Source organism: Drosophila erecta, unplaced genomic scaffold (assembly GCF_003286155.1).
Source record: "Drosophila erecta strain 14021-0224.00,06,07 unplaced genomic scaffold, DereRS2 tig00000126-arrow-pilon, whole genome shotgun sequence".
Classification (NCBI taxonomy): Eukaryota; Metazoa; Arthropoda; class Insecta; order Diptera; family Drosophilidae; genus Drosophila; species Drosophila erecta.
In genome coordinates this window covers 12,394,083-12,412,035 of record NW_020825209.1, presented here as the reverse complement: position 1 = coordinate 12,412,035, position 17,953 = coordinate 12,394,083, and the positions used below count along the sequence as shown (strand labels likewise).

The 17,953-nt window shown below is 43.8% G+C and overlaps 2 long non-coding RNA genes across 2 annotated transcripts; both read left to right on the top strand.

The window, feature by feature from the left end:
- Window positions 1-7,186: 7,186 nt before the first annotated feature.
- LOC113564529 lies at window positions 7,187-7,548 on the top strand. Its single transcript, XR_003408071.1, has 3 exons — window positions 7,187-7,206; window positions 7,268-7,364; window positions 7,423-7,548. It is a non-coding gene; the product is annotated as an uncharacterized LOC113564529 (long non-coding RNA).
- Window positions 7,549-10,781: 3,233 nt separating this feature from the next.
- Window positions 10,782-11,518, top strand: LOC113564523. Its single transcript, XR_003408068.1, has 4 exons — window positions 10,782-10,880; window positions 10,979-11,106; window positions 11,160-11,268; window positions 11,325-11,518. It is a non-coding gene; the product is annotated as an uncharacterized LOC113564523 (long non-coding RNA).
- The last annotated feature ends 6,435 nt before the right edge of the window (window positions 11,519-17,953 follow it).

Sequence of the window (17,953 nt, the reverse complement as noted above, 5' to 3'; positions counted from 1 at the left end):
CGTTCCTGCAGAGCTCCTCCGGCGGGAAGAAGAGTGGGGGGAGGGGGGCTCAATGTGGGGCAAATGTGAGTTGGAGGTGTTGGCTCCCCGATTGGCTGCTCCAGTGCTCCTCCTCCAGATCTGAGTTGCTGTTGTGTCTGGCGCATTTCACATGATAAATGATGCAACAGACTAAACGTTGAAAATAGCTGCAACGAGGACGCAGTGCAGGAATGAGTGCGGATCCGCCCCTTCATGTGGATGAGTATGGAATTGGGAACTGGGAGCTGGGAGCTGGAAACTGGGTACTGAATCGAAAGGGATTCAGGATGGGCGATGGGCGATGGGCGATGGTGAGGTTGATGATGATGGCAATGGTCGCCTAATAAGCCAACACACCAGAGCGTGACAAAACAAACAAATTGATGGAATGCCAGGCATCATAAATAATGACTTGCGATCCGAGCAACAAAGGATAATAATAAACTTGCAGCAGCTTCTGTCCCATTTTACCCTGAGTTATGTGAGAGTAAGTGAATCCAGAGCGTCTGCCTTGGCCAAGTGGTAAAATTAAAAATTCCACTCGAGTCATACGGTTTAATTACTCGGAATTGATAAGCTTTTGTAGTAAGGAATTACACTGATGTGCAACGTATGCGAGGCAGCTAAATAGGTACAGTACACAGACTTTCCAAAAGGAGCAAAGAATTCATGTAATCATCCAGGCCTATATTTTCTTTCGATTTCCTTGCTACTTAAAAAGTACTTTGCCGGCTTTCGAAACCATTTTTATGTTCTGCTCGCTGTGGTTGGCATACAAAAGTCACCATTAAGCCGGTCCCATAAAAAACATATTGACCATGTGCCGACAATGATCTTAGTCGCTGGAAGGCCTTTAACAATTTGACACACGATTGTTCACATTTTTCGGTTATCTTGCCACAATGCCAGCCACCCCGCTACTCCCCCAATCCCCATCCAATTTTAAGGACGTGCGTACCGCGCACTTCCGCCAGCCTAAAAATAGATGAAAAATTATTAAGCCGGAGTTTTCATTCCTACAGTGGCCGCCAGGAAAGTGGCATTTAAATTGCTGCTTTGCTTAGGAACTGGAAAATATTATACCTTTATAGATTATATACATTATATATTATAGAACATATAATAGTTCTTAAAATGAATGGTGAAACATGTAAGTGTTTCGATGGCAAACTATTATGTTGCATAAAACATAAATAATATAAATATTGTTCTACTTTCACGATTAAATTATAAGTGCTAGATATAATGCCTAATTATTTGCCTCTTATTATTTTGACCTCACTTGCAACGTATGTACTACATGCGGATGACAATGGGGCGCGAAGAGAGTCCAAAAAATGTTCGAACGCATATTGTTAACAGAGGTCGGTTGTGTGGGGCGGTGGGCGTGGCGGGCCGAAATCGGATATGTGCACAACAATACACACACACACACACACACACACACACACACACACACACACACACACGCTCATGTGCGGCATACGACAAATTCCGCTCGGCCGGAATACATATGCAAAATGTATAATTAACCATATACACACTCACACTTTGAGGGGCAAAAGGACCAAAAGGAGCGTAGGTGCTGTGTGTGTGCGGGTGGGGGAGGGGGAGGGGAAATGTTACGGCCGCTTACACAGCCAGCCGGGCACTTGGACCACGCTCCGTGCTGATCCTGCCACTCCTTGCCATCCTGCCATCCTGCCACTCCTCGCACTCCTGCCACTTTGTCCTATCCGGCCGGACATGGCCGGCAAGGCATTGAATATTTTGACTTTCCCAGATACCCTGCCAAAGGCCAGGCACTCACGAATGGAGTAAAGCCTTGTGAGTGAAGCCACACCTCTAAATAGCTTTTTATAACATCCAAGCATCTGGAGATTTGAGATGTGGGATCATTTCAGACTGCCATTATGGATTTGCGGTGCCCGGAGACTTTCGGCACTCGCAGAGCATCCAGATGTCGTATACACTTCCCCAATAATTGCACCCATTCACTTCGCTCGGCCCTTTTTACGAGTGCAACCTGTGTGAGTGAGTGCGGCAGTGGCAACAATGAAACGGGGAAAATGTTGCTCATTTTTTGTCGGTCCTTCCGTCCAGGCACTCAACCCCAGAATTTTTGGCCCACCCAATCCCAGCCAACCCATCCGCTCCATGGTCCTGGTGATGTTTGGTCCAATGGCTGCTCCTTTGGCAAATGCTGCTGCTTCTGCTGCTGCTGCTGCTTCTGCTGCTGCTGCTGCTGCTGCTGTTGAATGCTGTGGTCAGCATTGTTGCCCCACCTGCTTCCCCCGTTTTTGCAAAAATATGGAAACATTTGGCACTAATTGCATGTGCTCAGCAGCAATGTTGCTGCTGCTGCTGCTGCTGCTGCTACTGCTGCTGTTGCTGTTGCGAAGCGACAGTTATGACAGCGGCAATGGAAAATGGAGGCGTCGGCGGCGGCGGCTGCACAAAGCACAAAAGAAATTGCGCAAAAATCGTTGTAACAAAAGAACAGGACACGCACACACACATGTAGCTGCCACATGCGAAATGGGACAATTGCAGGACATCATAAATGTTTGCCACACCTCGAAAAAGTCAAGCAACTTCTACTGCGAAAATACCTTTAATAGTGCCAAAGGCTTACAATGAAATGCAACAGTTGAATATGGAAAGATTTATGCTCACTTCAAACTTCAAACATCATACTGAAACATCGTGTGAAACACACAACTCGAGCGCTTTTTCCAGTGTATCGCAGGGCGAGGCCAAAAATGTTTCAGAAAGAAGCAAAGAATGAGAGAAATAATGCGCGTGGCACAGAACAAGGAAATTGGGGGTATGAGTCTGAGTGTGGGGATCGGGATGGGGACTGGCATGGCAGAAGGTCCTCCTGTTGCTCCTGTTCCATTCTGTTTGCTACTCCTTTCTAATAGTTGTTACACATACGCATAAAAGCCAACGATGTAGCAGTGGCAACCAACAGCAGTCGCTGAATGCGAGAAATGCGAGGGAAAAAAGCGGGAAGAGCGGTGAAAGTCCGGCGGAAAAGTGGAAAATGTGGGGGCAAGGACATCCTTGTAAATGGCAAATGACAAAGGCAACAATCCGCGGCATATGCACGTCCTGCATACGCCAGCATATTTTACTGACCATGGGCTTATGGCCCCCTATCGATACAAATCCAGCCCCACTCAAACATGAAAAGAGTTGAAAGATGGCCAATTAATGAAAAATTCCAGCATCACGGTGCATCATGGCACAGGACACAGAACGAAACATCATTTGACATCATTAGCGAGTTCTTAATCGGCTTAATTTCGAATGGTCAAATGATTTAATGGCAAAGTTAATAAATAGTTGTCATTTACTGTGCCAGATACTTTCAGTAACTATTTAGCATTTTAAAGCATTTTCCCATCCTGTAACTGTGGCAAATTGAGTGATTATGTCGCCCGAAGAGAGCACATTCCAAAGACCAATAACCGTTATTGGCAGGCCACTCACCTGTTACCTCAAAGAGCGACCTGGTACTTTTATGCCGTTTCTAATTGGTTGCTGCGCTCGTGTGGAAGCATCTCCAATGATGCTCCTCGAGACAAAGTGTTTTGGGCTACAGCAGCCAGTAGGACTTCATTTTGGCCATGACGAAGACATCAAGGGGAAAAAAGAGGCGAAAATTTATTGAAGAGCAAACTCATTTGACTATAACTTATGATTGGATTATCGGTTTAGTATGGCATTTGACAGCAGCCAGCCATGTGAGTGTGTCGGTGCGCCTTTGTGTGTCTGCGTGCCTGTGTATCTGTGTATCTGTGTGAGTATCTGTGTGGGCATCTGTGTGTCTGTGATAAGACATATGCCTGTGCGCCTACATGCAGGCTATGCAAGCCAAGAGCTTCGGTGGGAAAGTCATAAATGCGCCGCAGACAAGCGGAAAGATGCTGGCTGACTGTCTCCGGCACTTTTACCCCTTTCTCCTTTTCGGGCTGCTCTTTTTGGCCAGCACATTCGTCTGGCTGGTGGGCACTGCACAAAATACTGTGCATAAACGCAAATTTTCATTTTCTACTCATTTCTCCTACAATTAATCACTTATTATTGATAGGCATTAAGCAGAGCCTATATTATTGATAAGCATTAATAATAGCCTCTATTATTGATAAGCATTAATAATAGCCTCTATTATTGATTAACATTAATAAGAGCCTAAAGATGTTTGTTGCTTACTTATTTTAAATTATTTTAAGTGATGGCTGCACAGTGTTTCATTTTCTTAAAAAGCTGTCTATGGTAGGCAGCTGTTTATTTCAAATCAAAGTCTATTTCATATTGCACACTTGAGGATTTTCTAGGAGGATTTTCTGCTGTTGCATTAATTACACTTGATACAGTTTATAGCGGCTCACCATAATTTCTTTCGGTGCATCCTTGCTCCTTGGTCTTAGTCTGGCTCCGAGTTTTGGTTTTTTGGGTCTCGCTTTGGCTGCTTCATTTGGCCCTGGCAACATGCAACAGCAAGAGCAGTCAACGCGATTGCTTTATGTCTATGCTCCAGCCTGCAGCCGCCTGCCTCCGAGCATCCAGCATCCAGCATCCAGCTCCCAGCTCCCAGGTCCAACCCCCATCCGCTCCGCCCATGAGCACCCACCCATCGCCCTTCCAAAGCCACCCCCCTGCGCTTTGTGTGCGAGCCTGTTAGGGTCTGTTTTATTGCGCCATAAACACGCACTTAGGCACATACACGCAAAAAACATAACCAAATACGTAAATATACACTGCGAGTAAAGGCTGGAGCTAGTTCCACATTCTAAATCAATGATTATAGCTGTACATATAATACCAGGCAAGCGTTTCTGGGCCATCCGTTTGCTTTATTCGAATCAAATCTTTACAAGATTCTTTTCGCCTGTGTACAGATACTTTTGCATGTATGGCCTAAGTAGTCCCAGTTCCCCGGCCGCCTTCTAGCCATAACTTTCGGTAGCCTTTGCAAGTGTGTAGCCGAGTGTAAAATTTTGATTTTTCAACCTAAAATAAAACTCAAATAAAAGGGCGACGTCTTAGGAGCGACACAAAAGAATCTCGTGGATGTGGGCGCAACGGAGAGTCGGCAATTTGATAACGATTTCAAGTGTTGCCCCCGCCCCAAAAAGCATCGATGGAAAAATATGCGTGATAATAAGATAACGCCCACACGGGGCAAGGTGTTATTGAAATGTATGTTTCTTTTTTAATACCAAATGCACTACTTTGCCCAACTACCAAGTTACCGATCGATGAGGTTATACAAATATGCCAATTAATTACAAATGGCTTAATTTACAGTTCATTTTTCCGCTTTATTGAAAGAAATTCGTTATTGTTGGCCGTACGAAAGCATCGGCTTTTCCGTTCAATGGCAAATGAATTTTCCCTGCGGGCGACCTGAAGCATTATTTTCCGGTCTAATAATACGAGTAGGTCAAAGGACTTGGGGCCTGTATGGTGTGCACTTTGCCCAAACTTTAATGCATTTAGATGGGGCAAATGGAATGTCCTTGCTCCTGCTTTTGGTCCTGCTCCTGCTCCTGCTCCTGCTCCTTTGGCCAAGTGTCGCGCCATAAGAGACGCAAAAATCTCGGCATAAACTAATTATGTCTGCTTTTTAGGCGCTCAGGCAGGCGAACGAGCATTCGCACACATACGCACAGCCAAGTAAAGATATTGAATTTCCCAGTGAAATTTGCCTGCAGGAAAAGCTGCTGGCAGATTCAACAAGTTATGGTTGGGTGCGTGCATTATTTTCCTACCCCACATTCGGTGTGTTTCTCTTCTCTATATGCACGAGCGTTCAAGGAAAATTAAGGATGATCGCATTTTTTTTTCGATTTTTCCTTCCTTTCGGTTTCAATAAAAATGTGAAAAAATTGTTTTTGAGTGGCCTTAAGTTCGCCTCCTTGGCCATAATTGGTTATCCTTCGCACAGGACTCTGCTAAAATAACAGTCTGTTGCGCTCTCCGAAGAGAGCAAGAAAAACAGTGCGGCTCAGTGCGAAAGAGAGCCAGTAAATAAGGGAGAAAGTAACTCTCTTAGTGACCCTCTTCGATTAAGTGTAACAGTTAAACTAACACAAACTGTTACAAATAGCACTTAAGAGAAAAGTCCTACGGCCACTTACTAATAATTACCAAACCATAGGTATTCGTTTTTCTTCAAAATGTGCCATGTAATATTTTAAATAAATTATACATTTTTTAAAATTTATTTTTAAATGATTTTTAATAGAAATAAGTTTGTTACTTGATAGAATCCTTTTAGCCAAGACAACAACCCTCTAATATAAGAGTCGGCTGCCACAAATCTCTGAGGCATTTGATTAACTTAATGTAACCTCGACAAGCAGTTCCAATTTGGCGAACTCTTCTTCGAGAGTGTTCTCTTAATTCTGCTCTTTCGCCGAAGGACGCAGGCGCTCAGAAAATATACATTTTTATAGCATTGAAGTACTACTTTTTCGGAGTCAAAGGTTCATAGAGCGCGATATTATAATACTAATTGGAAGGGCTGAAGCAAGAAAGGAACGAAAAGCAATTAAACCTTTTGATATTTTTGACTTCAACTAAAATCGTGTACAGGGAAACTTGAAAGCTGATTAATCTTAAGATCTACTGTACATTTTTGCTGCTTTATTCGCTGCTTTATTTATTATATCACAGATTGAGATAGGCATATATATGTTCAGAACTGACCTTATCGGACAAGCAAAGATCGGGACTCTTGTCGTTTCCATTGGTGGGTACACCTGGGTGGGTGGATTCTCAAACGAAATGCTAGTCATTTAGATGCAGTCACTATTTGAAATTTTGTATCTTGTATCTTTTGTATGTTACTTCAGTGGGATTTTCTGTAATAGGTTTCGAAATGTTGTATCTTGTATCTTTTGTATGTTGTTATCGCCAATACGTTAGGATATCAAACTGATGGCTTGAGCGAATGGATTTCCAGTTTTCTAAGCAGCGCCAACTGCGATGCGATCGAAAATCTCGTATCACATTGTCCTTGGAACTAATTTCATGGAACAAACGGAGCTGTCAAATCCATGTGCCCCGTCCAGCCCGGAAAATATTCAGTTTGCCACCAGAGCTCGTCTGGAGCACAACTCGTCTCGGAGCAAATGACTTAAAAACGAAATTTTCAAAATTTTTGTGTAAGCTGTAAGTTACAAATCTTACAACCAAAAATAAGAAGCCAAGAAAAACCACCTTTTTTTCATAGTTCATGCTGTTGTTAACATTCACACTCGCCATTGCTTTTTTTAACGTTGGGGAAGCAATGGCAACGGTTCGCACTTTAACCGGCTAACAAAAAAAAAGTATACAATTAATATGCGCTTAATTTTTTTGCATTCAATAACGCATTTTTCATCGCAGCTCAGAAATGGACAGGATATTCTAGTTGGTTGCTATAGTATTGCTTTGAGATCGATGGTACCGGTTCTGCTGGACGAGTAGCTTGCGTCGGATCTACTGCAATATATATATATTATGAATATATATATACATATACACAAATATAAAAATCGACTTACACTACGTGCTTATATGTATACACTTGAACAACATTGGCGTTGCAATTTAAACAATTAAACCGCTAGGCGGAGCCAACAACTTCTTTGTATTCCTACATTCGGCAATTGGGCGGGCGAATCTGGCGGGGAATGGGGGAGTGGCACCGAGAATATCGGCATATCGTGATGCGGTTGCTTGCAACGTGTCACGGTTCTCTGCTGCTCGATAAATTTGTATTCAAAATGCAGCCCCAAATGAAATTATCGACCACAGACAGATTTCAGACGTGGATTCAATTACAAGGCATGTGCGCACTTGGACACTGGAGGAGGCTTGTGGGTTAAGCTGGTTAAGGGGTTAAGGGGGTTGTCCTTTGTCTTCTGAGCTGCACAAATACATACGCATAAATTTGCGTTGCTATTTACATAAATGTGTGGGTGGTTGGGCTTGGGTTTGAGTTTGGGTTTTGAGTTTGTGTTATGACATTTGCTTACGAAATGAACATCATTATCGGCATACTTGGGCTTCCCATTTAAGCACACACACTTATGCATGCACTGCGAAAAATTTTACCAAATAATATATAAAAGTATATTCGCTATGTACCATTATTGATTAGATAGCAATGCTTAGATGAACGCTGCCTGCTCACAAACAAGTGTTCTATTGAAAGAGAAAGCTTGCACACCTATTTTCTGAGTGTACGCCCGGGTGCTTAACGGCCAGTTCCTGGTGGTGGTTAATTAGCCACACAGATACACACACCTGATGAGCCACTCCCACGTCAACCACCCACCCACCACTCAGTTACCCATCTCGCAGCGTAATTGGTCTGTATACAATTATAATTATAAACCACTAATAAGATTCGAACACGATGCGATTTTCAAACTAGCATTGAACGTGGCAAAGCGATGGTGAATGAAACCCCCACCGAGATGGTCCACGTTGAATTGAACCCTTTTCCCAATTCCCACTTTTCCCGTCAGTTGTTACGGTTTCGTCGTCGTTCCCACATCAACAAGTTAATTTCGCATCGGCGGGCGGAAGGGGGGGTGGTGGGTGGGTGAGAAATAGGGTGTTTTTGAATCTCAGTGCATTCAGGTGGCCGGAAAATGGGGGCGTGGCGGGTCGGCGCTTAAGTGACTATTTAATGCGATTAAAATTGGAAAAGCTCCGCTTGACCAGGACACTCTCTCGAATCGAGGAGGGCGTGCAAGGAGGGTGGGGATCAAGGGATCAAGGGGTCAGGGGGTCAAGGGGTTAAGAGTGCCCCGATCGGGGAAGGGGTCACAGGTGAGCGAGCCCGGTTACGGATGACTCCCAGATGCACCGCTTCCAAATTGCATTTACCTGCCAACTCGCAACTCGTCGTCCATGCTGGCAAATGGAAATGATTGAGTTCCTGGGAAATCAAGTCAAAGAATATTAAACCGAATTACGCTCCAAAATGGACGAGAACTGCAAAACTGAGTTTCGAATCGATAAAGCTTCCTGTACAAAATCAATTAATTGCCCCCATTGCGAGCGATGAATTGGGAGCGGCTTTGGCGAATTTCGAGAGCTACAATGTAGGTAGGCATGCAAATAAATACACGTATTGAACTAAATAATAAACAGATTTTTTCTTTTCATAAATTGAAACTGGATTGGACATACAAGCATAGTTATTTGCACGCAGAATTAGCCTAATCGTTTATTAACGACTTGCTTTGCATTTCAATTTGTATCAACTTGAATATGAAATGCCATTAGACCCTTGAATCGATGACCTTGTCTAACTCGTTCACTTCCCCGCTTGAGCTGGGATTACGCGTTTCGAGGACCCTAGTCGCAACTCTCTCAACGACGGAATGAAAATGAAAATGGAAATTGACAAGTGGCCAAGCGACTGGCGACTGGCAACTGGCAACTGGCAACTGGCGAGAATGTGATGACCACCAAGAAAGAGGAATGCACTCACATGTGAAATGGAAAAAATTATAATCCAAATAAGAGAATGCAAAGGGATATGGATGTGGCGAGCGAGCCATTTGGGGTCAGCAGGATTCGCAGGACTCGCAGGATTCGCAAGATTCGCAGGAAAACCCCAGTTGAAACCGGGCTGAAACCACCGGGGGGCCTGGATGGATGGTTGGCTAAGAAGCCGGCCAAGCGGAGCGAGGCAATCGAAATCGATGACGGATACGCTGGCAGGACAACAAGTCATCGGCTGTCCCGCAGATTGAGCTCCTGCTCCTTGGCTGCTCCTTGTGCGGCTACTGCTGTAGCCATTTTTGAAAATTTCTTAAAATTCAATAAATATTTATGAGTTGATAATGCCAAAGGCACACACACACACACACACACACAGCTGGCATGGTCGCTTGGTTGAATTAAATGGATTACAGATACACAGTGGCGTCCAAGCCTAATGCGAATGTGATATGAAATATTTGTGAGCCCTAAATATGGATATTTACAAACTAATTTGTGTGATATTTGTTTGACTGCGAATATATCAGCTTTTATTCACAGCTTTAAGATACAGGCACAAAAATAACAGGCACTATTATCAATAGATGAAATAGAAATAAGAACAGCACTACTTTTGTGACCTCCACTGTGCAAGGAAGCGCTCAGCGCCACGCACAAAATGCAAACACGCACAGCGGAATAACATCAGCGAGCGAGATGGGGCGACAGCGGGCGAAAGAGACGGATATAGAGTGTGGGGTACACCACATGGGAGGGGGCTCGAAAGAGAGAGAGAGAGAGGGATAGGGGGATGGGTTCAAAGGGCACGACAAGATGCTTGGTTAGCCGGCTTGTGCTGCTCAAAGTGGAACGGAACACATCTCAAGTAAATGTGCATAATTCATACTCGCAGTTATCCGTTTGCAGTTCGCATTAGTGGACAATCGGGTGAAGGACATGCCACTTGCCAATAGTACACCACTTATTTAAGGACTAGTGTGAGGGGCATCTAAATAGGAAGTCAACTTTGTAGTCGGGAAACAACTAGCGTTGATATTGTGAACGCAATTGCGGAATAATGAAATTTCTTTAATAAAAAAATATAGTACATATATGATACATAATATATCTCCCAAGACATGTATAGATTCTAACTTCATGAGAAAGTTACTACGATGGGGCTCAGAATTAGTGATCACATTGTCCCTGGAACTAATTTCATCGAACAAACGGAGCTGTCAAATCCATGTGCCCCCGTCCAGCCCGGAAAATGTTCAGTTTGCCACCAGAGCTCGTCTGGAGCACAACTCGTCTCGGAAAACTACAAATTTCAAAAAGCCCCAAAATTCTTTGTAATGCGACGGGTAGGTTGAAAGTTTCGGCTCAATACTTTGCCAGCAAAAAAAGTACACTTCATAAACTGAGAAACTACACTAAAAATTTAACATTTTTTCTCTTTCAGAAATATTTTGGTTAGCTTTTTGTGTTCGCAACACACCGACGCACACGTACACAGAGAATCATAATGCCATGCAAGTTAAACAGATGAAAGCCATACATACACCCATTTTAATGAACTGAGTGCAGCTGGTAAGTACTTTTCTATACCATCTATACCATCACCTAATCCTATTGCCATCCAGCCAACACAATCATTTTAGCTGCTTACCGGTCAAAACTTACACAAATGATGAAACTAATGATGATCGTTCCGCATACCCTAGGTTAGATGATCGCCTGGTCTTTTTATAGGTTGGTTTGCCTAACTGAAGTGTTACTCATGTGCATTAATCGCACTCCTTCCGCAGGTAGAAGGGGATTCAAATCGATGGTACCGGTCCCAGTGGACGAGAGGATTGCATCGTTTGAATACAACTGTGAATGCTGTTGTTAAATGCTATGGTTGAGCCAACCATGCAGTCCGTTGAATGTTAACCTTTCGCTTGCCCTGTCTTAAATAAACGCAATTCATCGAAAACACATTAAAAAAAGTTTTGATCTGCGGCTTGTGTGTGTTGGTCCCTCACTTCAAGAGGTCCTGGGCTCTAAGCCATCGGCAAACACGTCGAAGCTGATGAACAAACTTTGGCAAACAACAAGCGCGGACCAATGCCCAAACTTATTTATAAAGAAATGTTGGCGGTAAGCTGCAGCACGCCGAAGCTTCAAATACTCTAGCTTACCTGGTAATTGTTTCAAATTTTGTTGGTTGAGATGCTTGGAGCTGGGCAGTGGAATAAGGTATTTTATTTTTGGTCGTACATTGTTAATAGCACAGTCGTAGTTCCCTTTTGGCAGCGTATGAAAACGTCGAAATGGAGGCGTCTTAATGAAATTCTGTGCATATTCCAGCACACGCACACAAACACCAGTGGCCACGCCCAGCCGCCCCCACGTTCGTGTTTTTTTTTTTCATTTTTTTCTGCATAACTGTAAGTTCGTCCCGTGCGATTGTCTTCCGTCTCCGTCTGGCTCAGATAGTTTCGGCGGCGGAGAGAGCGAGAGGAGGGGCAGTACGTGATGTACATATTTTCATAGATTCAATAATTCATAAATTTTATGCGCACACGCATACATTGATCTGCGCTGATTTGAGCATCCTTTCTGCGGAATGCCCATGTCCTGGCTTTTATTGGCATTCCACTGTCTCGAAACTTTTCGCAAAACGGGAAGGATCTTCGGGCCGCAGACAGGATGCCCCGACTCATTTAATCCACAGCTTGAAAACTATGAGCACATTGGCTTCCATTCAATTCCACACATTCACTTAATTATTATTAAACCAGCGGTATTTTATTAATGTATTTTGCTTCCTATTTAATTGCCAACGACAGGAAATAGATGAAAATTGGTGAATATTCATCCAAACCTTATTATTTATATTTTCTATATATATAGAAAATATATTATTATTCTATTATATTATAGATAATATATATTTCTAGTTTTTCGCAGTTTTTCTAAATGTTTGTCCAAAAATATTATATCATTTGTACGTTATCTAATAATTACGGTCCAAATATGGATTGTCATACCTCGTTGAGGTGGCTTTCAAATTTGGAAATTTTAATTTTTTGCCATTTTTTGCTAATTTTACTGATGTAATCAGTAGTTTTTCAGTTTTTCTTTTATCTATACCATTTTTAGCCAAGTTACACCCTTCGCATATATTGCATTTTTTTTCATAAATGGTATTTACAGATATTTTGTAAATAATGGTCCAAATATGGATTGTCATTATTCTTCGAGCTTGTAATTCGAATGCGATGTAACTGGAGTGTGAAACGTTGCTGGTCGCAAGTTGCGGATCGCTAAAAGCCGTCTCCAATGACTTTGGCGATGAGTTGGCTAATCGTGTTGCCTACTTTCGCGGGAGAGGCGGGCGGGAAATTCTGGTCATGGAATTTCAGGACATGCGACGAACATGCGAAGCACATGCACATATGTACATATGTACATATGTACGGACGTGGGACGACATCGTCGACACTTTCAGTTTTTTAACTCAATTTTCAATAAAAACAGTGCTGGAAACTTTTACTCGCTGCCTCACTTTGTTGTTAACTTAATTTCGTTTGGCGCTGTTCAGTTGGCAGTTTCGCAGGCTAAAAGCATTTCATTGTTGTCCAACTCTTTCCTCCTGCTGTTGTTTTTCCTGTTGTAATACGCACCAACATACCGAAAAGGCATTTTACACGCACCGAGAGTTTCCACTTACATCGACTGTAGCTTCCAAAGGCAAACAAAAGAAAAACCCATGGCCAAATGGAGTTATCGCCGATTGTGCATGTATGTACATATCCTCGATATGTGTGGCATTCCAAAGTCCTGACATCCTTGCACCGATTGCTAATTGAATTGATCGATTGCGATCCGCCTGCAGAGCCGATTCAAATCCAAGTCCAAAGGACCAAAGGACCACAGGACCACGACTCGAATCCATTTCAGTTACCGACCAGCTAGGTTACCCGATATTCCTCCGAGTTTCCTTATCGCCAAGCTCCCATCGCTCATTATGGGCATATTTGCTTATGGTGGCCTAGGGTGAACCACTCCGCACTTCCTCTTTTCCAAAATGTGGTATTTTAGAAAACCCAACTGTTATTAAAATGTTAGATAATGCAGGGCAATTAGTTCATAGCATCTAATGTTTGAAGTGATTTAGAACAAAAACTGCGTTTTGGTCCACCCTACTGGCCACAACCATCGATGCTATCGCCATCGTTTTTAGCCACTAATCACTCTCGAATAACAGGCCAGTGGCAGCGTCATAATAAAAATAATGATGTGACATAAAAACAAATTCCTGGGTACAATATGTGGCACTGCCTTCGTATCCCATCCATTTGAGCTCCATCACCTCACCACTCCACCATTCCCTCGATGTATTGTCATAAATCTTTTATTGATTGCAAATGAAGACGTCGTGGTAGTGAAAAGTGGGTGTTGCAAGGCATTCGATGTCTGTTCAATGGTGGTTGCTGGATCAGGCGACACACCGTGTGGCGTGGCAAGATAGAAATTGTATAAAGCGGCCAAGCTGAAATAGATATAAATATTTTAGCCATCGTCGCCAAGGCAGCTGGCTGTTGCTCCTGTGCTGCCACTTTCCATCCGCAAATACCCTTCCGCGGAAAAGAAATTGAGCCCATTGTATTCCCTTTACAGCATAATATTCCGTTTGGTCTTAGCACTAAGTACACTTAATAAGATTTCGGTCGTATTACTGCGTTATTATTCAAAATGTGCTCACTGCACTGAAATCTATAGACTTGGAAACACATATATTGTGCCATTCCATATGGCATTTACTAATGTTATATATAGGGTCTGTACCGATTCGTTATAATAGCCACGTATGCCATTGTTTGTCTGCGAATCTACTTTTTGTGCGTTCGTTTATCTTGTTTATCGCGGATTTCATTATGCCCGTGGTTGCGTGTCTTTTGCTCTGCGGTGGCTTATGCCGCCATTCGATTTTGAAAATGTAAATCTCTTGTCGTCGCCGCTGTCGATGGTGCCCCATGCCACCTTGCCACCTTGCCACCTGCCTCCTGCCGCTCTTGGCTTTTCCCTGTTGCCGGCTTTTCCCGACTCCTCTCGACTTGCCGCTTTTCCAGTGAAGTTGGTATGGTTAGATGGTAATGTCGGCGGGATCGTTTGTCAACATGTCGGCTGCGCTGATTGGTGATTTCGATCTGAATTATTAAGTTGCTTTTAATGCGTTTGCTTTTGCTTTTCGGCTCCTTGCCTTGGCAACGCTTTTCACTGGCCTTTTCTTTGGCACACTTTTAAGCCGCGCAGCTGGGGGAAGACATTAGGCAAATGTCGGGGAATTTTCCTGCACTACTGAGGACAACTAAAAACAAGCACAGTTCATTCTAGGGGTCATCAAATGGGCAGAATCAAATCAGAACAATAAATAACCAATCCATTATTACACGAATCATCGTAATTTTATAAATATTCATAGCTACATTTAGCAAGCGGAAATTGAGACATTAGTAATACTGAAAATTTATTGAGCTGATCAGAGATTATCCGACATGCTTAGAGAACTTTCTCATGTAGAACTCCAAAACATGGCCAGCTGATGCTAGTCCCCTTCGCTGCGCTTTCTTTTTCTGGGGGAGCCAAAGTCGAAAATCCTTTCGCCGCCAGGACTTCATAAATATGCCAAAAAAGCGGACTCTATCAAATTGCCGAGGCAACCGCTTCGGTCTCGGTTTCAGTGTTTGCAAAGTAAGCAAAGGAAGCAAAAGGGCCGCAAGTTGAGCAGCTAGTAAGCAAGTAAATTGAGACACGACGGACACGTGAGTTTGATAGATTGAAGGATATGCGGGGGGCACTACGCACACATACACACAGCCTTGTTTCCTGGAGCGCAGGAATCCTTCGGCGCTCGGCATCCTTGCTCGTGATTGCGCCTGTGTGCGTATTTCATTAACGTCGCCTTTGAAAATCCATTCATTTATCAAAAGCAAACTTCAAACACGCACAGCTCGCGTTGTGTGTGTGTGTGCCAGGATGTGTTCGAGTATTAGTGCGTGTGTGTGTGTGTTGGCAACAGATACTGCAACAATTTAGCAAGCAGCGCCGTAAAAACGAGACGGCCAAAGGGATCAATGAAGTATGCCTAAGAATCTGTCATTTATGACACATGACATACTTTATGAGGCCTGCCAGCGCTCAGCATCCTGGAGGCAGGACTCTGAATGGGAATTTGGCCAAGGACCTCGACTTTGGGGGGCCAGGATAATAACAGCGGCGATAATAAAGATAAGCCGAACGAAACTTGGCCAAAATGCAATTGAAAGTTTTGCTCTTGGCAACTTGACGCCGTCGTCCAGGAACATAAAGTCCGTGTCCTGCGGCTGTGCGTATCCTTGTATCGGCTTTTCATCCAGCCTTCCCCCTCCCCTTTTCCCTGCTCGCCCTCCGCTTGCCACCTTCGGTTTAGCTCCATCCTAGGCCAAAGTCATGTATGTATTTGTAACTCTTGAAATCTGCTCGTAAATCTCATAGACTTTGCTTTATCGAAGCTCCAGCTCCCGCTGCCGCTCCTTGTGGCATGTAATCCTTTTCCTTCTTTTTGCTGCCGCCTCGTAAAGCGCCTGGGAATTTATATTTATGGCTTGCCATGTTACACACAATACACACACACACACACTTGCAAATATGACGACCGCCCTGCCCCGCCCACTTTCCATTTGGCCAATTTAATGCGCTAATTTCGTGTAGAGATTCCCTTTCGGCATATGGAACACGAAATTATGTGCCTTTCAATTGGATTTTCAATTGATTTTTGCCAAGCAATCTAAAATTGTGCTACACTTGAAATTCTTGTACTTTGCAATTAACTAACCAGTTGCGTAATAATTATACTTGTGACTGGCAAACCAAATTTAAATGCAACACCTATTACTGGATTATTCAATCAAGCTTTAGTTTGGGCCAAAAGGCTGATTTTTCTGCTTATGTCAATTCATAAATATTAATCCCTTAATTACTATGCCTTCTATGTGAGTCGCCTGCCTTTTCGCCATTAGCCTTTTGTGTTTTATGGTTTCCCCAGTCCCCCGCGTATGGAATCGCTCCTCCTCGCTGGGCTCCAACTCCCTGAGAACCAGAAGGCCTGGCCAAAAGGCTGCAACTCCAATTCCAACTCCCCACTTCCCTTTTACCAGCTTGAGCTCGATGCGCATTATGAATTAAGCACAAGGCAGTGCGCCTCACACAATAATTGCAAACTGCTGAAGCATTTAATATTTTGAGTGCATTTCCGCGTTACGCGTTGACCAAAAAACCCGAAAGGGGAAAACTGTTTTAAAACAGCGGACGGGGAGGGGGCCATAAGCTGGCCAAAGGATCTGGAAGTGGAGTCGGGCATTTCCCCATCGAATCGAATCGAATCGAATGCAACGAAATCCATTCGAATCGAATCGAATCGAATCGATGGAAGCGGATGGAAATCGAAAGTCGAGGGCTGGAGATTGAGCCGCCGGCAAGGAGGAGGGAGAGGTCAGTTCTCAGTCGGCCGATACGCCGTAAAGTTAATAAAGAACCCCTGGGGGCGATAAACAATTTGCGTTGGTAGAAGTCGAGATATATGTATATAGTAGTGGGGTTGGAAAACCCAAACACGGAGCGCTTAAGGCGCACCAACGGACTGCGAACTTGAAATTCTAATTGGCATTTTATGCCATTCCGGACGAGAGGGGCCGTGATTGAGGTCCTGTCCGTATTCGTGGCCAGTTGCCGCTGCTGCCCGTCGAACAGGTGTGAAATCGCTGACGAATTCTCACGAATACGTTTAATCCGCTTTCGGATTTTTGCAGCTACGTTCGTGCCAAGGATCTGCCGGGAAATACAGTCAGCACTGGCTAAACTGGCATTTAGTACCTCCACTGTTATGAAATCTTACTAGATAAAGCGTTGGTAATTAGCTTAAACCTGTTTCGATCTTGCCAAACTTTTTATAACTCTATCTAAATCGGTTTACAACTTAAACAAGGAATTCTGAATACGATTTTAGACACCACCTTGCAGCTTGATCCATGGAGGTCGCACTGTACAGTGGAGCGACCTCGGCCGCTTTGCATTTTGTGGGTGATATCATGTTGGATTAAAAAGAGCGCTCCTCCACCTCCACCTCCATCCTACGCGTCCTTCATCCGGCTGCCCTGGAAATTAATTTCGTGCACATGTCCTGCAGCCTTTTTGCGGCAACTTTGTTTGGCGCACACACAATGGGCGCAGCGTATCGCACCGTATATCGTGTCACCCGGTCTACCTGTCCACTCCATCCTGATCCACCAGCCCCAACCCCAACCCAAAGGATCCCCACCAACGCCAAAGGACCAAAAAAGATGCAAAGGAACCCAAAGGAGGCGAAGGAAACGAATTGTCCACAGCCTCACGTGCTGACCGCAAATGT